Source organism: Drosophila willistoni, unplaced genomic scaffold (assembly GCF_018902025.1).
Source record: "Drosophila willistoni isolate 14030-0811.24 unplaced genomic scaffold, UCI_dwil_1.1 Seg531, whole genome shotgun sequence".
NCBI lineage: Eukaryota > Metazoa > Arthropoda > Insecta > Diptera > Drosophilidae > Drosophila > Drosophila willistoni.
Window position 1 is genome coordinate 3,523,571 of NW_025814459.1, and position 26,563 is coordinate 3,550,133.

General features: G+C 37.4%; 1 protein-coding gene across 3 annotated transcripts in view; it reads right to left on the reverse strand.

The window, feature by feature from the left end:
- The window catches only part of LOC111519665 (cyclin-dependent kinase 1), a 74,557-nt gene that overhangs the window by 1,026 nt on the left and 46,968 nt on the right, over positions 1-26,563 (reverse strand). The gene's annotated exons all lie outside the window — the stretch shown is intronic.

Below are 26,563 nucleotides of genomic sequence, written 5' to 3' on the forward strand. Positions count from 1 at the left end.
AGAACTTGTAATGTTTCCTAATTCTAACGGATTCTCATTTGGGTAAATAATTTCTGTAATAAATCCTTACTAAATAGTAAGGTGGCTCCCGCACAGTTATGCGCATGCATGATTTGGGCGTATTTTTAGACCATAAATTAACTTTAAACGTTTTGCGTTTATCGATAATTCACGTGTAGTTATAAGAATCGATTAATAATAATAACAACATAAGCATTGTACACACATATTTGCGCACTGCTGGGTCGGCGCTTTTTCTCTTTTTGTTCAGTAATAAATTGGCACTCAACTGATTAAGTAGAAAAGAATCACAAAGGGAAATTATCCAATTAATTTCAAGGTACAGTCCACTGCTAGACTTAATCATATTTGGTCATTCGAGCCGAATAAGGGAATCGGTTTTCGTTCGAATAAGGTGCTTTTCGTTCGAATTTCGTTGGATCGATTGGGAAATTCGCTGTGTTATTACTCTGGAATAGTTGTTTGCAATGAAAGAACTAAAAGCATTAGTGGGTCGTCGGAGCCGACTCAAGGCCATCATCATAAGAATTTTGGAGTGGACGGAATGAACCCAATCTACATCAACTACTGAGGTAGCCTCTCGGATGGATCAACTCCAGTCCGTGTAGAGGGAATTTAATGGAACTGGGGATTCCATAGCCCTACTGGAATATGTAAACGGCTAAGTGGATCCAGAGGTCGATCACGTGACCTACGAAGAGAAGTACTTAAAGGCATATTCTTTACTTCTAGGAAAACAACGGTTAGTACAACAACAAGCATCATTGTCTGACGACGGCATATAACTACGACATCGTTCATTTGCTGCAACAACAACAACTTTTTGAACAGTTAGCTGCAAACCAGAGCAGTTCAAACTTGTCGATGACCACTCGCAAAGAGTTGGCTGCTTCGGATTCGACTTCGGGAAACAACACGACGGCATTCGAGCAAGGCGTCGAATTGCCGAAGATTCAAATAAAACGGTTTACTGACTCTACTCAGAGTGGCCAGCTTTTCAAGATATCTACGGGAGTACGGAACACAACAAAAGGGAGTTAATCAACACTCAAAAGTTTCATCACATGAAAACACTGCTCGTCGATGATGCTGCCAACTTGGTGCGGCATCTGGCGATAACTGACACGGCTTACAACACTGCTTGGGAACGCCTGAAGGAAAGGTACAATAGGCCACACCATATTGTAAAGCGGTCACTTGAGACCGCTCCATTCTCAGTCGCCTCAGCGCCGTCTTCTTGACTCTCAGCGCTATGTTCAACTGGTACTCCATCCATATTGGTTATCTCACAAAGGAAGCTTTTGGAATATTCCGTTCCAATCCAATTCACCATCTACCTCTCTTTTTCTATCTCAGCGAGCCGGCATTTAATCGTCTGCGGAGGTCGCTCTTAAGAAGGAAGCTTTGGGAAGATTCCGTTCCAATCCACGTGGTTTAGAAATATTCAAACTTTCTGGAGCCAAACAAATAAATATTTCAGGATGTTGACACGCATATTGTCGACGTGTGATAGCTCAAAAAGGGTCGCGAGATCGAACATATATCCCGAGCCCTCTAACCAAACAATTAAAAGCCGGTTTTCTATGTTATGCTATATTCAGTTGCACAATTTGTTGGGCAAATCGATCGGTTAGGTCGGTTGGATGATATCTTTATTTCAATGTTAATTCAAATTACTCACATGGTCTATTTTATCTTACATTTGTGTTTTTTCTATCCTCTTTACGTCTTTCCTGCTTGCCAAATTTTCTGTGACTGGCGTGCCGTCGTAGCGGGCACACGTATTGTGTACCCCTGAATTAAATGAGGTAAGTAAGTAATATCGCGGACTTTGTTGTTCCATGCGCCAAATGAAGAAACTGTCTTCAAATTATAAGACCAATGGCAGTACCAATTTAACCTCCACGGTGATAATCGTATTTTTAGAGTTGCTACTCAAACACAACGGACATCAAACACAAGAACAAAGAAAAAAAAAAATCTTTAAAAACCAAAAACACTAACAGGTGTGCTGGGTGTTGCCCAAAAACAACCACCTACAAGAACCACCCGATAGAAGTTTATTGAAATCAGTTATCAGCAAGACAATTCAAGTCAAACCAAAATATGTTGTCTTGAAACAAAACGAACTCATTCACTGCCACAACGGCGTTCCCTATTTATGGCTGCACACGCCGGACAAAATGCATCTAAAATTCCATCCAATAAATATCACACGATCATCTGTACCAGAAGACATAAAAACCGACTGTAACATTCATACAGATCACAAATTCTATTCATCGCAACCCACTGAAGAGCTGATACAAGAAATTTTTTCAAAAGACAAATCTAACAATCTTTCTAATAACATTAAAATCTAAAATAACAACCAAAACCAAGCATTATGCAAAAAAAAAAACTTCTCCGCGGGTACAGGGATGTTCAGTTGCTTTTAAGGATTTACCTTACTTTTTTGTAATTAATTGTTAACAAAATAATTTGTTAATAGCTTAAGTTTTTTCCTTTGGATTGCTTTGCTATTAGTGAAAAGTGAAAAAATCGGTGTTGAAAATGGTAGAAAACGCTATTTTTTATTTGTCGCGTTGTTTGACCGCCCTGGCAGCCAAATATTTTACTCTGAATTTTAAAATCTGGCAGCCGAATATTGCATTCTGAACTATATTTGTTCTCTAAAATCAAGAAAGAATGAAAACTCGACAATATTTTCGTTTGTTGAGAATAGTGCGAACAAAAGTTTCAAAAAGCCCGCGTATTCGGGTATCCGTGATTTGGCATCTGGCAACACTATCTTAAAATTTGACAGCTTCTTTTAGCCGGAAATAGCAACTTTTAGCTATAATCCCGCTGAAAACATAATTTTTATTTTGTTATTTACAAAAAAACTACTCAATAAATCGCCAAGGCGCGATGTTTAGGCGCATTTTGGCGCATTTTGGGCCCGAGTAGCTTAAGTAAATATTTACAAAAATTTTAAACAATAAGCAGTTTTACGAACATGCTACGAATCTTCTAGCACTATCAACATATTTGGATATTTTTCAATGTCATTGTATTTGGTGTCATCTGGCAATATTCTTTTGTCAGTGCATTTGTGAACCAAGAAAGCCACTTCAGAACAACCGATGACTATTTATTTATTTATTTATTTACGTCAACTAACACAGCAGTCGACGAAAAAGCTTAAGCTAAAGACAGATAGTAATTAATTGAAAAAGATAGCTTAGCTATATACACAACTAAACATCCCCGACCCGGTGGAGGTGTTTTATTTGCATAAGATGCCAGCTATGCCCCGAGTCACAGCCAATGTGGTCAGGGATGAGTTGCAGCCAATCCAAGTCCAGAATATTATCATTGGTTTCGCTGTATATGATTAAAAAGTATACCGCGAAGAGAAGTGACAGAAATATGAGGAGAAATTAGGTGAGAAAGGTTGTTAAAAGATTGGCAAAGAACACGAAAAGGTTCGTGAAGAGAGTAGTTAGTCAGACATATACTAAGGTGAATAGGAAAAAAGTTTCTAGTCCGACGTGAGGGAACACAAAAATATAGCGTATCTAGTAAATTAGAAGAAATGATTTCGCCGTTGACTAGTTTATGGAAAAAGAGAATACCAAAAACGAGCCTACGGTTGTAAAGTGAAGGAAGATTAGTAAGAAGTATGCTAGAATAAGAAGGTAGGCGAAGACTCGGGCCCCATTTAAGACCGCGTAACGCAAACTTAAGGAACTGCTTCTGTATTGATTCAATACTAAGCTGGTGAACATCATATTGCGGATTCCACACTGGCGAGCAATATTCGAGAGTAGGGCGAACTAACGAAGTGTATAAAACCTTTGTTACATAGGGATCATCAAATCTTTTGGCCCAACGTTTAATGAAGCCAAGAAGACTGCATGCTCTATTGACAATTGAAGAAATATGAACATTAAATGAAAGTTTTGGGTCAAACATAACGCCTAAGTCTTTGAACGATGGTACACAATCTAACAGAACAGACTTAATAGAGTAATGAGCTAGGAACGGAGACAAACGACTGAAAGTCATAAAAGAACACTTAGAGGCATTAAGGTGTAATTTATTAACGTGGCACCAATCACAGAACGCATCGAGATCTGATTGCAAGTACTGTTAAAAAGAAGGATCATTATAGGAATAACAAATCTTGACGTCATCCGCAAACATGAGCACGCGTGAATGAGCCAAGGCCAAAGGCAAATCATTTATAAACAGAGTAAATAACAGTGGGCCCAGATGACTGCCTTGGGGTACACCTGACGTAACTCGAACAGTTTTAGATTTGCAATTGCAAAGAAGCAGCAAGGCAACACGATAGTTGCAAAGACGAAGAAGGCGACCGGAGGCGAGACAGAGTTAAAAGGAAGGTTATAGTTATAAGTACATACATCGACCTACATATTTTATTATTATCATTATATAATTACTTCAATATCTAAATGTACGCATAAGTTAAAATGTTCACTAATAAGGCTGACAAATTGTTAGGGAAGCAGTTAGAGTTGCATACAAGATTAAAGCAGTTAGAAGCCTTAGACACTAGAAACTTAACTAACAAGGTGATCGAGGAAAAAGAGATACGAAATCGATGGATACCTAATCATAACAAATTGCTACAGCATGGGACTTTCGATCGTCAGTATTTCAGAAATAAAATACATGAAGAAGTGTTAAAAATAGTTGCCAAAATTATAGCCACAGCAGAGTCAGAAAAACCAGGCACTAGTAAGTCGGTATGCGTTGAAGCAGAGGCGAACATGTCAGAGATATTTGATGATAGCTAAGGAAAGTCGCGCGGGAATGCGACCAGGAGATGTTTATGGATAAAGTCCGACAACTCCAGGAGGTAGTAGAGTTGAAATTAACATCCATGTCCCTGGATAATATATATTAATAAATTCCGCCGATATAATAACTCTGGACGCGGGTCCAATAACTCTGGGAGCGGTCCCAGCGCCCCTGGTACCAATTTCATCCAAACATGGTTGAGGAGGAGTTTTATTTCCTAAGAAATATAACATATTAATTAACTTAAAACTAATAGCGAATTTTACTGACGCTTTTCTCTCACAGCTCGATATCAAGTGATAGCTTTTCTACACTAACCCTCTTAGTGTCTTACAACACTGTGTCTTACAACATTAATAAATCACATGCTCTTATAGCTAAATTATGTGTAGCCTACGAAATTACATTTTAAATTCAATTTAACATAACAGCTTTCGGCATTTCTTCACAACAAGATGCATCAGCAATGTCAGGCTCTAGCCACGTCTCCATAAAAGCTATAATGTTGAGTTTAAAAGAAAGACTATCTACATAGAGATTAGGAAGTTTAGATTTTTTTGTCTGGACCTTGACGTGTACTATGCGAAGTACGTTCAAGTGTCCCATACGACACCAGGACATAGCTTGTTTCGCGCGAGCCCAAGCAGAGCGCTGTCCACCTCCCGCCCGACCGACCGTGGGGCGCAGCCGCATATCGGACGGCACGATCGCGTGGACAAATACAAATTAAACGGACAAACAATTAAAAATATGATTAACTACAGCTAATTACGAGCTAAATGTGCTAAAATAGAAGTTTTCACAAGGGAAAGAGATGCTTCTGATTTGATTACGAGATACAGAAGATTGTAATCAGAACATAGGACTCGAAAAGGTTCATGCAAAGAATAGTTAGAACTACAGTGTTTTAAGAATAGAGGAATAGAATCTCTAGTAGGTCTACGGGGTACAGATAGCTCAGGAGAGTCTATTTGACCTATTAAAAGTTTGTGAATAAAGATAGCACCAAGCATTACTGTACGATTAATTAAAGAAGGAAGATTGATTGAAAGAAGCCTACTGGAGTATGATGGCAAATTGATATTGCGATCCCAATTTAGACCCCGAAGAGCAAAAAGCAGAAATTGCTTTTGAACAGATTTAATTTTACTTTGGTGCGTCTCATATTGAGGTGACCATATGCAAGATCCGTACTCTAAGATAGGACGGATTAAAGAAGTATACAGAATTTTGGTTGTGTACGGATCGTCAAACTCTTTTGACCATCGTTTCACAAACCCAAGAACATTCATAGCTTTACTAACTGTAGCAGAAATATGAGGATTAAAAGTTAATTTATGGTCCATAAGAACACCTAAGTCATTGATAATATCTAACCGCTCTAACGCAGTGTCGTTAGTATAATAAGTTGCTAAGCATGGAGTGCAAAAGACATAACTTTGCATTTAGAGCCGTTGAGGTTTAATAGGTTGGTTTTACACCAACTTTGAGGATCATTAAGATCGGATTGAAGCAGGCAAGATGGCGATTTTAAACTGAGCTAAAGTTAAACATCATCCGCACACGAGAATGTGACACTACCAATGGAAGATCATTTATAAAAAGAGTGAATAGCAATGCACCCGAATGACTACCCTGAGGTACTCGAGAGGTCACTTGGATGGTCTTAGAAAACCAGAGTGTGATTAACAGATTCAAAGGCCTTGCTGAAGTCAGTATAAATGACGTCAGTTTGCACGGCAGTCTTGAATCCTTTGATCGAGTGAGATGTAAATTCTAATACGTTAGTCGTTGTCGATCTACTTTTTTTTAAACCCATGTTGGGATGACGAAATAATTGAGCTACAAAAATTCTGCAATTGAGGTGTTATTATTTTCTCAAATGTTTTGGGTATGGCAGACAATTTAGAAATACCCCTATAATTGGAGGCTTCGGACTTTTCCGCCTTTTTATTAAGAGGAATAATATATGATTCCTTCCAGATAGACGGGAAGGCGGAAGATGTGACGGACAGTGTAAACAACTTAAGTATTGGCTTACATAGGGTCTCTGCACAAAACCTTAATACGTAGCAGAGAGGGTCCACCAGGCAACTCAAGTAAATTAAAGACTGGACCATTTCAGACGAGAACGTTGAATCAACAGCAATCAAAACACCACCACCATTACGGATAGTCCTATCATGTCTACATATTAAATATTTTAAGTAAAAAATTGAAGCATCGGCAGTATCAGGTCTCAGCCAAGTAAAGGCAAGAATATGAAAGTCAAAAGTTTAACTATCTAGGAATGTTATTCACAGAGGCAGGTAGCAAGCTAATCGGAGGCCGATTTTTCCTTTTTTATTGTATACTCTTTTACAATAAGGTGTTCCGGCCGAAAATCTTTATGACATATTTGGACAAAAAATCTGGGGAGACACCTATTTTGAAGGACGAAATATATGGACGAGTATATGGACGAAATGTCCGAGTAGGAGTAGTGTTAGTTGTTGTTGTTGGCAGGCGAATCGGTTGCCGATTTTTCTTCTGTACAGGGCAGATACTGTACACTCTGTGTACTGTACTGAGTACTGTATACTCACTATTATATGATTCGGCCAAACATCTTCTCGACATATAAGGTCAAAGATATTGGCAGAAAAACTAACTTTAAAGGACGAAATATCCCGAGAATAAGAAAATTTAAACTTTTCCACCGCAATATTCGAGACGTTACCTTTTTTTCAAATATAGGCTATTACATCCTCAGATGTGACAACCGGGTCTAGCGTAGAAAAAATATATGTTTCTTTGGTGGTATGCCAACGATATGCCGCGGTCCCAAAGTGTAAGCCGCAGCAGCAACGTTGGACAAGTCACTCACTGTAGCAGGCAACCTGTTTACGGGGCCCTCGATACCTTAAAACTATCGGCAATTTCCATTGGAATGGGTAATTGCCTGGACACATCGGACACTACAATTGGCATCTTTTTTGAGAGATCATTCTCAGGGGATACCGGTGATTCCTTACTAATCGCATTCACCACCGGACTCTTGAACGATATCAATTGCTGTTAATTGGGAGTAGACGGTGCATGACACGGGTCAGGGACGATAAGAGACGCTGGCGGATCTAGAGGTAGAGATACACTCCAAAGACTGATCCTGAGTCTCCACCGCATTAAACTCCGCTTGGAGTTTGTTAAAACCTGCCCTAAAGGTGTCAAAGTATTTTTAGTCCTTTAGTCATTTAAAAAATGACCGTATCTCATTCTCGACCTCCAGGCAAGCATCATATACAGCAGGAATAGTTGCAATGGTATTAATAATAATAAACAAAATCCGTTTATGATAGAACTTGGTGGTTTTTGAAATAACTATACAGTCAACTTCTTCACATTTTTGTGTTACATATGAAATAATCTTTTGAAATATTACCTCAAGTCGGCTTAAATGCAAGGTTTGATTAAAAAAAAATTAATAATAAAAACAACATAAAACCAGAGGGGCGGGGCTAACTTCAACCGCGTCAAAATTTTTATACCCTTGCAACTTTTTTGGTAACTCTTTCGTTACCCTTATCCATCAAAGTGGAAAAACGTTTTATCTAAAAAGGCTGATGTTTGCGAAAGAACGGCCTACAATCTTACCAAAGGAAATAACCAAGATATTGATCAAATTCACAGTCATTAACAGATAAATTTAACTAACCAATGTTTAATTTGAAAGCAATTGCGTTAAAAGTAACAAAGGTATTGACGAAAGTGACTGTTTTCGACCGATCGTTCCTATGGGAGCTACATGATATAGTCACCCAATCTTGATCAAATTTGGCATAGTCGTTTATAGGCGTAATAATCTCTCTTATACGACAATAGCTCAGAAAATAACGAAGTTATTGAAAAAAGCCACTGTTCGTGACTTTGCCGTTTGTAAAGGAGTATATGATATAGTAATCCGATCCGGCTGAGTTCAAGATATACAACCTGTGCAATATATACAAGCCTACATGCAAAATTTCAGCTCTGTAGCTCTTACGGTCTGGGAGGAGTTTGCGCTGATCCAGACGGACGGACAGACGGTCAGACGGTCAGACGGACGGACATGGCTATTTGAACTCGTCTCGTCATGCTGTTCAAGAATATATATACTTTATATGGTCGGAAATGCTTTCTTTTATGCACACTTCAAACCAAAATTAATATGCTATATTAATATTATATTAATGTTAAAATGGAAATGCTTCCTTCTATGCGTTGGACACTTCTAACTTCGGCCGCTTCGAAGTTTTGTATACCCCCGACAAGAGTGCAACGACCGAAAATCAATAGGCAAATAAAGAATGTCTCAAAAAATAGCAACGATTCACTAGTAAATGTTTTGCTGGTTTTAATCATAAAAAAAATAGTCAACATCTGTAATGGAGAAAGTAGCGAATGCAAAACTTTACGTAATGTCACAAAAGTAACTAAAACAAAATCACTCCCACAAGCCATAAGACTAGTTACTATCTAATCAAAGTGGAAGTAACGGAACACAACTCTGTCATATACTCCAATAAACTGAAAGACATCAGCGAAGAAGACATCAGAACATAACATAATTTTCAAAACGTCTCTGAAGCTCAAAAAGTCCTAAAGAAGCAAAATTCTCTCTCACATTTTTAACACCCAACCTTCCCACTGAGATTAATATTGGATACCAGATAATAAAAATTCCACACCCAATGCGATGCCGTCGTTGTGGAAGAATAGATCATCCCACAAAGGCATGCAATAGCCAACAACTCTGTTTGAACTGATCCTGCACGTTGTGCAAAAACCTCAATTGTTGGATTAACCTCAAGGAGGAAGGCATACCAAATTACCACCATTCAATATTTCACCGAAAATGCCTAACATTCATCGAACACAAAGAAATTCAAGCGATTCGTATTTTTCAAAAAACCGACCCGAAAACTGCCCGAAAGTTGTATGACGACACCGTGCAGGGAACTCATCTTATCTAACAGTAAGCAACGTTCAACAAAAAAAAAAAAACAAAGGGCTGGGGCTACTTTCGGCCGCACCCAAGTTTCTATACCCTTGCAAGTTTTCTTGTGTCATATTGGAAAAATGTTAGGCCTACATGTAGCTATACTTGGTTCTTTATCGTATGTGTGTTTTATAGCTACAGCTGTGTTGAAAAAAATAGCAGTGTCTTTAAGCTTTGACTTCAAAGTTGTTAAATCATATTAAAAAGACCAAAAAGGCACCAACATTTTTATACCCTTGCAGAGGGTGTTATAAAATTGGTCAGATGTTTGTAACGCACAGAAGGAGACGTTTCCGACCCCATAAAGTATATATATTCTTGATCAGCATGAGAAGCTGAGTTGATATAGCCATGTCCGTCTGTCCGTCCGTCTGTGCATATGCGTTTTACTCAGCCGTCTTAAGAGCTATCGGGCTGAAATTTTTTTTTCGGCGTTTTTTATTGCCCGGGAAAAATAAAGTATGAAAACCATCAGGATCGGACCACTATATCATATAGCTCTAGAAGAACTGGAAGAAACATTTTCATAAAAATTGTAATAATATTGGATATAAAACCCCAGATCCCAAAATTTGAATGTGATCGGATAAATATAACACAAGTTACTGTCAATATATGTAATAATCGGCTCTGCTCCCAGCTCTGCCGGCAGCGCTGCTTGCTGTCTACTACGTCTTTCGTCATCAACAGAGTACATGCATACACACACAGACGCAACGCTACATAAACTGTATGTGTATGCGTGCGTTGCTTTGCTTTGGGAATGAGGGAAGAAGAAGAAGATCAAATCGTAAAATAGAGAGTAAAATTGTTTTGTTTGTATATTGATGAATTGAGTTACAGAAAACAAACTTGTAAAATTATTATTACCAAGGACTGCAAGGGTATATAAACTTCGGCATAGCCGATGTTAGCTTCTTTGATATTTTTTAAGTATTTTAAGAGTACTATCGACAGTAAAAAAAATTTAGGGCCTGCTGTTTTTATATGTCGACATCAAATATACATGGCTTTAGACATCATTGCTAACAATCGCCAAACTCTGCGAATTGTGTAAGAATTTTGATTTCTGAATATTTTCACACAACATTTTTTCCAGAACTGTTTTTAATGTATTTACATAAAAGTACAAGTTTAGTTAATATATTAGTGTTTCAGCTATTAATACAAACGCAAATATTAAAGGGATATTCATGAGGTGTTAACGACTAATAAACACTCTATTAATTTGATGTAACAGAAAAAGATATGTAAATTTATTTTCAAATTGTATTTGCTCAACATATGTATAGCATATATTATGTTAACGATATTCGATTTGTATGAAGAGGCGTTTCGCGCTACTTTTATTTTATTCTCAGTGTTGTACGAAGTGATTTCTCTTGATGCCAACGATATTCTTGGCTGCTTCCCATTTTGGGTTCATTTTTTTTGATTTTTTTATTATAACTTCTGATTAAGAAAAACACAGGTTAACCAGTGGCTTATGTTGTTCCGTGCAAATTCGTAAAAGGGAAAGGCATTGTGAAGAGCATTCTTAATGGTTTTTTGGATCTGCCACTCTTTTGTTTTAATAACAGCAGCCACTCCACCCTGCTTTGTTTTTGTGGTTCATTGCTACAATACCGCTTTTGATTTTCAGCTTTCTAAAATTTATATTTTGTTGCTCCATCTAAATTTTAATTAAAAAACGCTAACAATAACTATGCTAACTTAAATTAATATAAGGATTTGAACATATGGTCATTCAAAAAAAATTAAAAAAATAATTATTTTATTTTTCGATCGCGTCAAAGTTTGTATACCCTTGCAAGTTTTTTAACTAATCACTGTTTTCGACCGATCGTTCCTATTGGAGCTACATGATATAGTCACCCGATCTTGATCAAATTTGGCACAGTCGTTTATAGGTGTAATAAACTACCTAATACGACAATAGCTCAGAAAATAACGAAGTTATTGAGAAAAGTCACTGTTCGTGACTTTGCCGTTTGTATGGCAGCTATATAATATAGTGGTCCGATCCGGCTGAATCCGAGATATACAACCCTGCAGCATATACAAGCCTACATGCAAAATTTCAGCTCTGTAGCTCTTACGGTCTAGGAGGAGTTTGCGTTGATCCAGACGGACGGACAGACGGATCATGCTGATCAAGAATTTATATACTTTATGACCATATAATGGAAATGCTTCCTTCGTTGCGTTGCGTTGCACACCTCAAAAAAAAATACTTAAGGGGGGTTTCTACCTTGTGTTATAAAAAAAATTCAATTTCTTTTTTTGTTGTATTTTCGGATAGATGTATATTTCAAGAATACTGTGTAAAAACTTGAAATCTGTAAAATTACGAAAGTTGTCGGACGTTAAGTGAAGCGAAGTCAATGGCGCTGGGCGGCATCGCAAATTTTCAAACGCGTTCTTCTCAAAACTACATTTTTGGAGCTCATGGAAGTCCTACAGGGCGCAAAAATTAACCAATCGCTATGAATTTACACATGTTCTTTAGGATATTGATATTGTTCAGCGCTGGTAGTAGAATTGGCGAAAAATATTTAAAATTGTTAATTTAAAAAATTAATTAGTAACGAAAAATAGGCAAAAAATACATTTTTTTTCTAAAAAGGTTATAGCTTTTTCATTTTTCATCCTTTTTTCCCCAATTCTACTACCAGCGCTGCGAAAAAGTGTCTAGGAAGATTTAAGAAAGATTTTCATTTTTGGATTCAGACTTCATTTGCGAACGGTAGGACTTCCATAAGGACGAAATGGGGGTGCCATTGAAAATTCCCCTCCCCTCCCCCATTTCACGGATCACCGAAACAAAAATATTATACATAGAATAAAAAAGTTTTCCCAACAACTGTGGAAAATTTCATTCCTTGATCTATTATACTTTTCTAAAAAAAAAAATTCTTACTACAAAACGCCTTTTCGACCCAACAAGGTAGAAACCCCCCTTAACAGAACTCCAAATGTCCTAAATATTTTGAAGAGTAAACTCTTATAAACGTAGCATGTTCACTATACATACAAACTCAACTTCTCTTACAACTATTTTGTTGTACATGTGAACTTTTTTCACTATTTCTATCCAATAATATGAAATCGGAACATTTCTACAAACTATCAACCTAACTATATTTTACAAGCACTGGCAACTAAGGCCTTCGGCTTAGACGAAAACTACATCCATACACTAGCCTGAGATTCGAACCCGGATCCTTGTTGTTCAGATGACTAAATGACTGGGCCACTTTGACAACTCATCTACCGAGGACTGCACATTTCTTAATAATTTATATTATGTAATGAATGAATAGGGATTCCATGGAGGAGGAAAATAACCCAATCTTCATTCGTTGCATTCAAAAATATAAACTGATTTTATTTAACAAAGTGTTGTGTATATAAATTAACTCTTAAACTCTAGGAGGCAACAATTGTTCTTAAAGATACGTATTCTAATGACCCACTTTTTTCGGGGGTTGAAAATTGTTAATATTTCATGCTCAGCGTTGGTTACTTGATACCGCGCCGCTGTTATAATCTTAAGTGTTTTCCACAGAGTGTGGATGCATGTTTTGTTTGGTTTTAAGCAATATTTGTCATATGAATCTTTATGACTTATTTTTGTGTTATGTTTTTCTTTCGTTTTGTATATTTCTTTGGTGCATCTGATTTGGTAAAGCCATTTCAGATGAACAAGATGTTTAATTTTAAACAATAAAAAACCCCAAGATCTTTGGTACTTTCTATTTAGATCCTGTATTTGACCTTTTTCCGGCAATGACCATATAATAAAATTACTACTTTGAAATATCTTAGAATGTTTATTGATTTATTGATAATAATATTACTACTTTGAAATATCTTAGAATGTTTATTGATTAGGTGATATTGAAATTACATATATATATATCGCAAGTTTATAACGCGTGTGCTTGCTGCGAACGACCGGCTGATCTGTTCATGGCGTCAAGCCAGCAGAGTTGCCAGATGGCTTACGTATGATAGGGCTGCATACACAACACCCCTTAACACCCAGATGACTCATAGAATTGAGTGGGTCGTCTCATGCGAGCAGAACGTCGTAGCATCGGTGAGGCATGCAATGACTGTGGATCATCTTGAATAGGACTCTCTGGCCTAGAGTGGTTACTGGAAGCAGGATCTTCCGTGTTGTCATCAGTTGCTGATGGTGCCTGATGTGATATGTTTACATCTGTTTGTTCAACTCGGCTTCGAATTTGGTTATAATGACGCTTTATGATGCGATTGTCTGTCAAACGAACTTTGTAAGACACTGGTCCTGTTTGCTCGGATATGTAGGCTTCTATCCATTTTGGACCCGGTGCATAGTTTCGTACCCAAACGGATTTGCCTGTATCAAAACATTTCGATTGATTAATAAATGGCTCTGCTCCATTAGAAATTTCTTGTGGCTGTAGTTTATTAAAGTAGGACTTTAACTCCCGATTTAACAATAGCTGTGCTGGCGATCGATTTGTCGTTGCATGTGGAGTTATGTGTTGATTAAACAAAAATCGAGCAAGGCTTAGATCCATATTATTGTTCGGAGATAGTTTTTTAAGGTAGTTTTTGGTGGTCTGCACCATGCGCTCTGCTTGGCCGTTTGTTGCTGGGTGAAACGGTGCTGATCTAATGTGTCGAATTAGATTGTTGTGGAGGAATGCCTTGAACTCTTCGGAGGTAAATGCTGTGCCATTGTCTGACACTAACTGATCTGGTAACCCATGCGTAGCAAACAGTTGCCTGAGAACTTTGATTGTAGCCGCTGTAGAAGTGGAGCTAACAACCGCAACCTCTAGCCATTTTGAGTAAGAATCCATGACCAAAAGAAAGGTTTTTCCTTGAAAAGGTCCTGCAAAATCGATGTGTAGACGGGACCACGGCCGCTTGGCTGACTCCCAATGATGCACCAGTGCCTCTGAATGATCGTTACGATTCTGCTGGCATGGAATACATTTCTTAACAATAAGCTCAATCTCAGCGTCAATGTTTGGCCACCAAACATAGCTACGCGCTAACGCCTTCATTTTTACAATGCCTGGATGAGCGGCATGTAGAGCAGCTAAAATTGTTGCTCTGGATTTCGGTGGAACTACTGCGCGATTTCCCCAAATCAAAACTCCTTTATTTGTAGAGAGCTGTTCCCGACGGCAATAGTATGGATATGCTATATCTGATTGCTCCAATTTCATGTCAGGCCATCCCATTAACACCCAGTTTGATATTTTGCGTCAATAATTCCAAGTTTATTTCGGATGATAATTAGCATCCCATCCTCGTCGCCAGTTTGAAATATCTTAGAATGTTTATTGATTAGGTGATATTGAAATTACATATATATATATCGCAAGTTTATAACGCGTGTGCTTGCTGCGAACGACCGGCTGAACTGTTCATGGCGTCAAGCCAGCAGAGTTGCCAGATGGCTTACGTATGATAGGGCTGCATACACAACAACTACCATTTGGGACCAAACAAAAAGTCCCCGATTTTCAGAAAAAGTGCATTTTGAGCGGTTCATCAAAATAGCAGTTAAAACTAAGAATTAAAATCTGTGGATTTCAAAGTATTTAAAACTTTAAATTCAGGTCAATTTTGGTTTTTTTGACTTAATACTTAGTCGAGAAACAATTATACAGTGCTTAACACAATGATAAGATACATTAAAAATTTGTTTGGTTTTTCCTGCTAAACAGTTATTTTTAAGAATTTAGCGAAAAACAATATACCGAATAAAAGATCAAAGCAAAAGCTTTGGAAAAGTACCGTTGGTTTTTATTCCCAGCATCTGCCTGCAATGTATCGTTACTTTTCCAGAAATATGTATGATATTTGCTTGCTTGCAAGCGTATCACAATTATAAGACACATTACAAAAACTGAAGTGAAAGAGATAAGATAGACTTTTTTTTTTGGTGTTTATTATTGATTTACTTCTAGAATTTTTATTTAAAACAAAATGGGGCGATCTACACTGCTTTGTCCTGAAGAAAAGGGCTGTATTTTAGCATTTTCCAAGTCAGGTTGGACTGTTGCCCGAATTTCCCGTGAAATTGGCCGTAGCCGAACCGCAATAGCCAATTTTTTAAAAAATCCGGAAAGTTACGGTAAAAGGCGGAGTACAGGTCGAATTCCAATTCTTGGTGACCGTGAAAAACGGTACATTATTAATAAAGCAAGCAACTCGACAATATCATGTGCCCAACTGGCTTCGATTTCCGGCAAGAAAGTGTCGGCTATGACTGTTTGGCGCACTTGAAGGTGTGCTTAAGAAGATACCCCATTTGACTTTACGACACATTTTTTCTGATAAGAAAAAAATTTAATCTGGACGGTCCGGATGGATATCGATATTATTGGCGAGATTTACGAAAAGAGCCATTATATTTTTCAAAGAGGAACTTTGGAGGCGGATCGGTGATGGTGTGGGGAGCTTTTATCAAGTTTGGAACTCTAAACTTGCAGGCTCAAGGATGAATAGTTCCGACTACATCCAAGTACTAGAGAGTAGCCTGCTGCCATTTTTAACAGAAAATAGGGAAAACCCCTATATTTTTATACAGGATAACGCAAGAATCCACACAAGCCGGCAAACAAAGGCGTTTTTGCAAGACTGTTCGGTCAATTTAATGGACTGGCCAGCATGCTCTCCGGATCTAAATCCAATTGAGAACGTTTGGGGTATTTTGGCAAGACGTGTTTATAAAGAAAACCAGGTTTACGGCAACAAAACCCACCTTAAGGAAGCAATTATCAGAGAATTGGGTCTTCTAGAGGATCAGTTATTAAAAACTCTTTCGGATTCGATGAAAAAGCAATTAATTATTAATTTAAAAAATATTAAGGAAATTCCTACTTGTTTTTTTATTTTTAAGCTTAAATTGAAATATGTCTTATAATTTTGATATGGTAGATAACCCTATTTTTTTTGTTTTCTTGAAAAATATATATATATATGAAAAATATTATTGAAAAATGGCATTAATCTTCTTCGCAATTTAATTTTGAATATATTTCTACAAAAATTTTTTGGAAAACTAAAGTGTTTTAAAAAATATGTGCGAAAAACGAAGTGTCTTATCATTATGATAAGCACTGTAGGCAATAGCGGCTTGGCACCTGCGCCGCACCGAATCCAGCAAAGCTGAACTGGAATCTGCTGCCTTGTTTCTTGCATAACTTCCCAATGTTAAGCTTTATTGGAAAGTTTTTTCTTTGTGACGCTTCTCTGAATGTTTCCCCATACATTTTTAATGGGTTACCAATCCGGCGACTGAGCTGGCCCTGGCATTACATCGATTCTTTTGAACTGAAAACCACCTTTTCGAGCTTGCGCTCCTATGTTTTGGGTCGTTGTACTACTCATACATATGTTCATTTTATGAGCATATTCCATATGATATAGGACCTTCTTCAAATTCTTTGGTGAATAACACAAAATAAAAAATGTAGTTTGTTCTTATATTCCTTTCCGATATATTTCGACCACTTATCGGTGGTCGTCTTTAGGGAAACTATAATGAAGTAACTAAGTCGTCTCTCCGAATTAGGTATACCATACGCCAGTAAAGCAAACATTTCAAATTTATTAAACAAATGCATTTTCACATGCTTTTTATAAGCATATGAGCACCCTAGCGCCCCCACCAGCCAACGGCCAACTCCGGCCTTATGGAAAAACGTTTATATGAATAACTCGACTATTTTTTGTCCGATTTCGACCAATTCAATTCATTATTTTCTTCATTGCTCTTTGATAGTACAATGTTCTTAAAGCTATATGTGATAGGAAGATTTTACAGAGTTATAGCGATTGCTTTTCAGCTGAGAAATTTTTATATACATAGTTATACAGTTTGATGGGTGATAATATAATATGGCAAGGAAAAATTAGCGAAAACCTTTAATATAGGGGAGAGTGGGGCTAATCGGCGCATGGGGCAATCCGGCGCAGACAAACTATCTTGAAATATAATTCACGCACATAAGCTGGACAATCAACGATGCTATCATTCATATATACAACAAAATAAAACTAGAATGGGAAAGAGCGTACAATGAATTTTGTATAGATCGAAACAAAGGATACTGCCTTCTATATCCTTATGTGTCATCACAACCATGGTTCCAGGGAAAAAACCAATTCCATAGACTGGAGATAAAACAACTAAACAGAATACTAAGCGGTCACGCATTTGACAAAAACACTCTATTTAAAATGAAAGTCGTTGACAACAACTTATGCGACACCTGTAACATTACAGAAGATATCTCACATATTATTTTAAATTGTTCAAAATACACAAACACCCGAAGAACTTCCCAACACTAACAAAGTATAACGATATATATCAATTACTCGCGCCTATCGCCAACTACAAATCGATAACACAATTTACTAAGGCTGCCAACATAGAACTCTAACAATCTAATCCACATATAAATAAATTAAATTAAATAGCTAATTCATTTATAACAAAAACCAAAATACGAAACTCATCATCACGAATACGCTGTGGCGTTAACCTGTTATACACAGGGAGGCCAAAGAAATCTTCTGTTCAGAAGTAACTTAATATAAAAAAAAAAAAAAAATAAAATAATAGCACGATCCAAAAAGTGATAAGTGTCCTAAGATCGCATTTTGGTAGGCTATATTTGGATCATAAACTTAGATGTATCCCATTCGTAGTATCCGAAATTTTTGGGATTATGTAATTTTTAACCTCAAAAACCAATTTTTTTTTGGTTTTTTTGGTTTTTTTTTTTTGGTTTTAAAAACATTGAATAAATTTGTAATTTTGATAGATGTTAACTAAAACAGGTTCCGACATGTATTAACTTATGCTGTGCACTTCGTTTTTTTTTTTTTAATTCACACGTTTTTAAAATATTTAGTTTAAAATGCTAAAACTAAGGGTGGGGCAAAGTGGCGCACTAGTTGAAATTTAAATATGGCGTTTTAAAATCATAACTATATTTGAATAAAAGTCCGATATATAAACTAGTTATTGATAAAAACAGTACATTTGCCAGAATCAGACGGATCAGAATACTATATCATATAGCTAATGGTAGCTAATGGACAAACGATGAAATGAACAATCATAATTAAAAGTCTAAACCAATCAACATTTTTGGTGAAAAAAAAGTTTTTTTATAAAACAAGTTTTTTAATATTAAGCTATATTTAGTTTTTTTTTTTTTAAATCGCTTGTTTCTATATAAAAAACTTGTAAAACAACGATGCGCCACATTGCCCCGCTATTTTTGACAACGCCAATTTGGGGTATGTACGAAAAAACCGCTATTTTGTAACGGTAAATTATATCGAAACGTATCTTTGAACAATAGTTCGACAATGAATTAACCTTTCATTTAAGTGCTCATATGAGAGGATACGAGCTCCCGATCAGGATATATGAAGGGTTAAAAAAAAATGCGCCGATTAGCCCCACTCTCCCCTATGCCTTAAATACGAACTTGAGCTAGGTGACTGGGACTAAGGTGACTAAACTAAGATTTAGGGGCTTAGTGCCAGTGGCTACCCTTAGGAGATATGAGTATTGTGATCAAGAAGATATGCTCCTAAACTGTCTAATAGTAGTTTAAGAGTAGTGTTTTCACTAAGAGTCGTCAGATTGGTCAATAATCTGTTTAATGGTTTTAACGCCAGCCGTATGATATAAGGTGAATGTTTTGGTAAAACATGGGAGGTTGAGTAGAAGCTTTAATATTTTGTTTTCGCATACTTGCAATTTCTTGATGTGAGATGCAGCACAACTCTTCAACCTTCTCAACAAGGTTAGTATAGGGAGAAAAATGGTTTTGAATATGATAATTTTGTTAGCTGAGGAAAGTTTAGATTTTCGGTTAATAATTGGGTAAAGGGTGCAGATAGTTTTGTTAATCTTATTGATTGTGGCACAAACATGAGTGCTAAACGTAAGCTTTTTATCGAAGTGGATACCTAAGTATCGCACTGTATCTACTCAGTTAACTGGAGAGTTGCAGATTTTCAGAGGCCCGTCAGGGAGAAAGCAAGCCTTTCTTTTCTTGGAAAAGAAGATGGCATTAGTTTTGGTGGCATTAACTTTTATTTTCCACTTATGGTAGTAAGCTTCGAGTTCGTTTAGCCCGCTTTGCAGGGCTTGTTTAATGTCAGCATAATACGTGCCTTTACAATAGATGGCTGTGTCATCTGCAAACATCGATAGCTTACATCGGGGATGTTGCGGAATATCGTATATGAAGACGTTAAAAAGCACTGGCGCTAGAACTGAACCCTGTGGGACACCAGCTAGTAGCTCTTTTGTTGTTGACCTATTTCCATCTATTTCAATATAAAAGTTGCGATCTAGCAAAAAACTTTTCAGAATGTTTACAAGATATGTGGGTGTTTTAAAGTTTATTAGTTTGAAAATGAGTGCTTCGTGCCAGACTGTATCAAAAGCAGCTTCAATATCCAGAGTGACGAGTCCAACAGACTGTTTGTTGGAGAAAGTATTTTGAACGTAGCTTCTTAGTTTCTTGGTTGGGAGTGAGCAGTTTAGACCAGCTCTGAAGCCGTATTGGGCAGGTGGTAAAATATTATGTGTTTCTAGGTGGACTAGGAGTCTACTTTTATTTATTTTTTCAAATATTTTGGAGAGACTGCTTAATAGACTAATAGGCCTATAGCTTTGTGGCTTGTCCGGAGATTTTCCAGCTTTGACAATTGGGATAACTTTACCTATTTTCCAAGGATTTGGGAAATATCCTATTTGTAGGCTGCTATTGTATAGAGTAGCGAGAAAACTAATGGCATTTGCTGGAAGGTTTTTTAAGCAAATATTCCTTATGTTATCTGGACCGCTGGACTTTTTAGTTTTCAGGGTATTTAGGATGGAAACTATTTCGCTGGTCGTAATTTTATTGATCTGAATCTGATCTGGCATATTGTTTTGCACAGTATTGGCAACCAAGTCTATTGTAATCGGATTTTTTAGATGCAAATTGCTTAATAGATTAGCTTTTTCAATTCCGGTTGTATAAGCCACATCAGCCTCATATAAGGTGGGAATATACTGTTTCCTTCTTTTGATTGCTTTCGTGGTGTTCCAAAACGGCCTACTACATTTGTTCATTTTGCTTAGCTTTCTATTCCATTGTTGGTTGGTAAAAATAAATATCGCTTTGCGGATTATATAGTTTAGATGATTACATCTTGCTTTGATTATAGGCTGTCGAGACCGTATCCATTGTCTATTAAGGGTATTCCTGGTTTTGAGTAGCTTAGAAATGTGCTCTGGAAGCTTGATGTTGGTATCGGATGTGTTGGTGAGGAGTCGATCTCGTGAAGGCACAATTAATTGTTTTAGAAAATGAATCGACTAGCGAATCTATATGAGGAGCTATTGGAAGATTACCAAGGCTTACTTCATTTGTCATGAGCATATTGTCGACTACACGTTTGAACATTTTCCAGTTAGCTTTTTTGAAGATTGGAATCGTTTTCTCGATGAGAGGTATGTTTTTGGAATACTTTATGACTACTGGTAGGTGGTCCGAAGAAAGATCTTTAAAAACGATCGGGTTGCTAATACGATTTGTTAAATTTGTTAGACAGAGATCGATAGTGGAGGGCTTAGACGTTACACATGTTGGGATATAAGTAGGATCTTTTGGAAATAATATATTAAATTTGCCCAGTACGGCGAGGTCATGAAGAATATTTCCTCAACTATTTGCTCGAGTGCAGTTCCAGTTACGGTGCCTAGAGTTTAGGTCACCAAGAACAAGGAATTCCCCGCTTAATTGCGCAAATTTGATCAGGTCTGACTTGTAGATATTTTTCATATGAATCCTATCACCGACTAAGTTACACGCACTGGAAAGGCATTTTGCAGTGTTGCCCGCATAGTAAACGGCATATATACTAAGGTAGCTATTCAAGTTAGTTTTAATTTGGATTCCTACGTTTTCTATGAGGTGCGTTTTGACACCGGATATTTGTTTATGTTCGAGTTTATTGTTAATAGCTATAGCAACCCCACCACCTCTGCTTGAGGTTCTGTCGCAACGATATAGGGTATAGTTGGGAACACTAATGCGATCATTAGGAGTAAGCCATGTTTCATTTATCAGGGCAATATGAATAAAATTATCATTTAGAAACTTGACTAATTCTATTGTTTTTGTTTTGAGGGCACGAGCATTCCATGCCATGATATTAATCGCGTCGATTGAGTTATTTATTTGCATAGACATGTTTAATAACAAGTTCTGTAATAACTTTATATTGTTCGCCTTTGTTAGAGCAGCAGCTTAATTTGGAGATCATCTCGTTTAGGATAGTGGGGGGGGGGGTCCACTGTGTATTTTACCAATTTTGGCATAGGGGGGGAGGGGATCGGAAAGCTTGTGACGTAACATATATTTTTATAACCTTTCAAGACAGAAAAAGTCCGTTAAAAATTCAAATTTAGGCTGTACAAGTGTGTTCATTGGCACAAATACGGTCCCAGTTCCCGATCGCGGTCAGCCAGTGCTGTCAGTTTGGCAGTCCAATCATGGGTGCAGAATACTCCATACGCTGCCCATGGGAAAATAGCGGACGTTGACGATACTATGCGCAGTACGTTCAAGTGGCCCCTACGACACCAGGACAAAGCCTGTTACGCGCGAGCCCAAGCAGATAACTGCCCACCTCCCACCCGACCGACCGAGGGGTGCACCCGTATAACGCACGGCACGAATCGCGTGGACAAAATACACAATAAAAAAGACAGACAAACACATAATACTATAGCTATCTATTAACTAAATGGGATAGGATAGATGTTTTAAGCATATTTATAGAAAACTCTGAGCCGATTACAGGGGATAGAAGATTGTAATCAGAGCAGAGGACCCTAAAAGGTTCATGCATAGCATAGTTAGAAGAACAACGACTAAGGGATAAAGGTATTAAAGTATGTCTACTCTGTCTACATGGTACCGACAGATTCACCTGAGCTAATAACTCAGGTGAGTCGATATCACCAATTAGGAGCTTGTGCATAAAAATGACACCAAGCATAATTCTACGGTTAGTTAGGGACGGAAGGTTAATCAAGAGAAGTCTACTAGAATACGAAGGCAAATTAACATTGCGATCCCAGCTTAAGCCAGAGCAAATAGAAAGAACCGCTTTTGAACGGATTCTAGTCTAATCTGGTGCGACTCATATTGAGGTGACCAAATGCAAGATCCATACTCTAAAATAGGACGAACAAGCGAAGTAAAAAGAACTTTAGTTGTATAGGGGTCATCAAATGCTTTTGACCATCTTTTAATGAAACCCAGGACACTCATGGCCTTTGCGACCGTGGTGGAAATATGGGTGTTAAAATTTAACTTATGGTCAATAAGTACGCCCAAATCATTCATATTATTTAGACGTTCTAAAGGGCTGTTGTTTAGAAAATAAGTGACCAGTTGAGGAGAGTTACGAAAAAAAGTCATTACCTTACATTTGGTAGTGTTAAGATTTAGTAGATTAAACTGGCACCAGGATTGAAAGTTTTTAAGATCAGCTTGTAGCCGACTAAATGAATCTGTATCTTTATAAGTAAGACAAAGCTTGGCATCGTCAGCATACATAAGCACACGCGAATGAACAATGACTGATGGAAGATCGTTAATAAATAGTGTGAAGAGCAGAGGGCCAAGATGACTACCTTGAGGTACACCAGAAGTCACAGAAATGGAAACGGAAAAAGAAGACTTAAAAAGTACCTTCTGTTTTCTATTTGTTAAATATTCTCGAACCCAAGAAAGGAAAAGGGGTGGAAACCCAATGTCGCTCAGCTTAGAAAGTAATAGGGTATGATTAACGGAATCAACGGCTTTGCTGAAGTCAGTGTATATGACATCAGTTTGTTTACCATTTTTGAACCCCTTGATAATTATTGATGTAAATTCTAAAAGGTTAGTGGTTGTAGATCTACGTTTCACAAACCCATGTTGGGATGGCGAAATAATAGAGCTGCAAAAATGTTGCAATTGAGAAGTTATAATTTTCTCAAAAGCTTTCGGAATAGCGGACAATTTTGAGATACCCCTATAGTTAGAGGCTTCGGACTTTTTGCCATTTTTATGCAGAGGAATAATATACGACTCGTTCCAAATAGATGGAAAAGAGGAAGATTCTACAGACAATAGAAACAATTTTAAAATGGGTTTACATAATGCGTTTGCACAGAACCTGAGTACACATCCAGGAATACCGTCTGGCCCCGGAGAATAAACAGGTTTAACTAATTTAAGTTCGCTAAGAATAGAACTTTCATCAATCACTGGATTGAAAATGCAATTAGCCTTTTTTAAATGATAAGGATACGGACTTGCTCGATATTCCGTTGAGGAATAAGTTGTTTTGAAAAAACTCGCAAACATATCGGCAATTGCCTGATCAGTGCTCGCTTTTTTATTTTGAAAAGACAAAAAAGATGGGTGCACAGAGGTCTTACGTTTAGAATTAACAAAATTATAAAATTGTTTAGGGTCAGAAGAAAACTGAAGATTACACCGCTGAAGATAATTCTTATAGCATTGTGTATTAAGCATCATAAATTTTGAACGAGCGACTGTATACAGAGCATAATCTGATGAACGCCGTGTTTTTTGAAACTTCTTATAATATCGTGTCTTCACATTTTTCAAATTGGATAGCTCACGAGAGAACCAGGGAGGTTTGTTAAGCCGCTCCAGCCTACCAAGAGGCACATAAATATCAAAGAGTGAATTCAGAGTATCATAGAAAAAACGAACGGCTGAGTTCATATCTCTACAATTGTACAGATAAGACCGATCGGTAGTAGCAATGTTTTCATTAAGGCTGGCAAAGTCAGTCTTGCGAAAGCACCTAGTTAGAGGTAACTCATTTGAACCAAGTAATGGTGAAAGCAAGGGCAAATCAATTTTTAAATTTAATGTAGGATGAAATTTGTCTTCTGGAAGAACAAATGGTTCGATCCTAGAAACCTCACAATAAGAAGAATCCAATACAAAAATAAGATCTAACGATTTTCCATTAGAATTTAAGACAGGATTGACTTGGGATAAAGATAAGCCTAGAAGGCCATCAATAAAGTCATGTGACAAAGAGGGCAGCACCGTGGTAGATTCATCTGTTAGTGACCATGCTAAAGCGGGTAAATTAAAATCACCTACAACTATGAGCATGTCTTGACTCGAAACTAAAGAGGAGACAAACTGAATTGCCTCTAAATGATTTAAATATACCACCATGTCTGACAATGGTGGAATATAGGAACAAGTAATGAAAGCATTAAAAGATTTAAAATTTACTTTAACACCGACAAACTCAATCTCCTGGGTACTAGAAAATTGAATCATTTCAGATGATAAAGCAGCATGAACAGCTATCAGAACGCCACCACCTATGCGAGAAATCCGGTCACGTCTGAAAATAGAAAAGTTTGTGGAAAAAACCGATGCATCAGCAATATCAGGTTTTAGCCACGTCTCTGTGAAAGCTAGAATGTTATGCTCAAAAGAAAGACTATCTATATAGAGATTAGGAAGTTTAGATTTCAGTCCTCTAACGTTCTGGTAACCCAGGTTAAGGGACGAAGCTAGTTTTTTGACACACCAGCAGATGCTGATGTGGCAGGAATAGTATTAATTGTTGTTGTAGGCAAGCGAATCGGTTGCCGATTTTTCTTTTTTACAGTATATTCCTTAACTATTATATGTTTAGGCCAAAAATCTTCTCGACATATAGTGTCGAAGATATTGGCAGAAACACTAATTTTAAAGGACGAAATGTCCCGAGAATAAGAAAATTTAAACTTCTCCACCGCAATATTCGAGACGTTAACTTTCTTCCGAATATAGGCTATTACATCATCAGATGTGACAACAGGGTCTAGCCTAGAAACAAATATATGTTTCTTTGGTGGTATGCCAACGAGAGGCCGCGGTCCCGAAGCGTCAGCCGCAGCAGTAACGTTGGACGAGTCACCCACTGCAGCAGTCAACTTGTTTACGGGGCCCTCGATACTTTTAGAACTATCGGCAATTTCCATTGGAATGGGTAATTGCCCAGACACATCGGACACTACAATAGGCATCGTTTTTAAGAGATCATTCCCAGGTGATACCGGTAATTCATTACTAATAGCATTCACAACCGGGGTCTTAAACGATATCAATTGCTGTACATTAGGAGTGGACGGTGCATGAGACCGGTCGGGGACGATAAGAGACGCTGGCGGATCTACAGATACAGAAACACCCCAAGGACTGGTTCTTTTACGTTTCGGAGACTCATTCATAAGCGATAAACTTCTGAACTGAGTATCCACCGCAGTAAACTCCGCTTGGAGTTTATTAAAACCTGCCCTTAAAGTGTCTAGTCCGCCTCATGAAAGAGCGCATCTCATTCTCGACCTCCCGGCAAGCATCACATCCATATTTTAAGCCACCACCTTTAGCAATAGACTCCTTGATTCTGCCTGTGTAACCTGCACACTTGACGTGAACCGCATTGTCACACAACCAACAAAGAATATAATCATGGGAGCCAACCGCATTAGTGGCAACTATGCAATTATTTTTTGAGCAGACAACCATTTTATCAAAAGTTTAATTTAATTACAAAAGGAAATACAAAAAAATAAAAAATAAAAATTCTAAA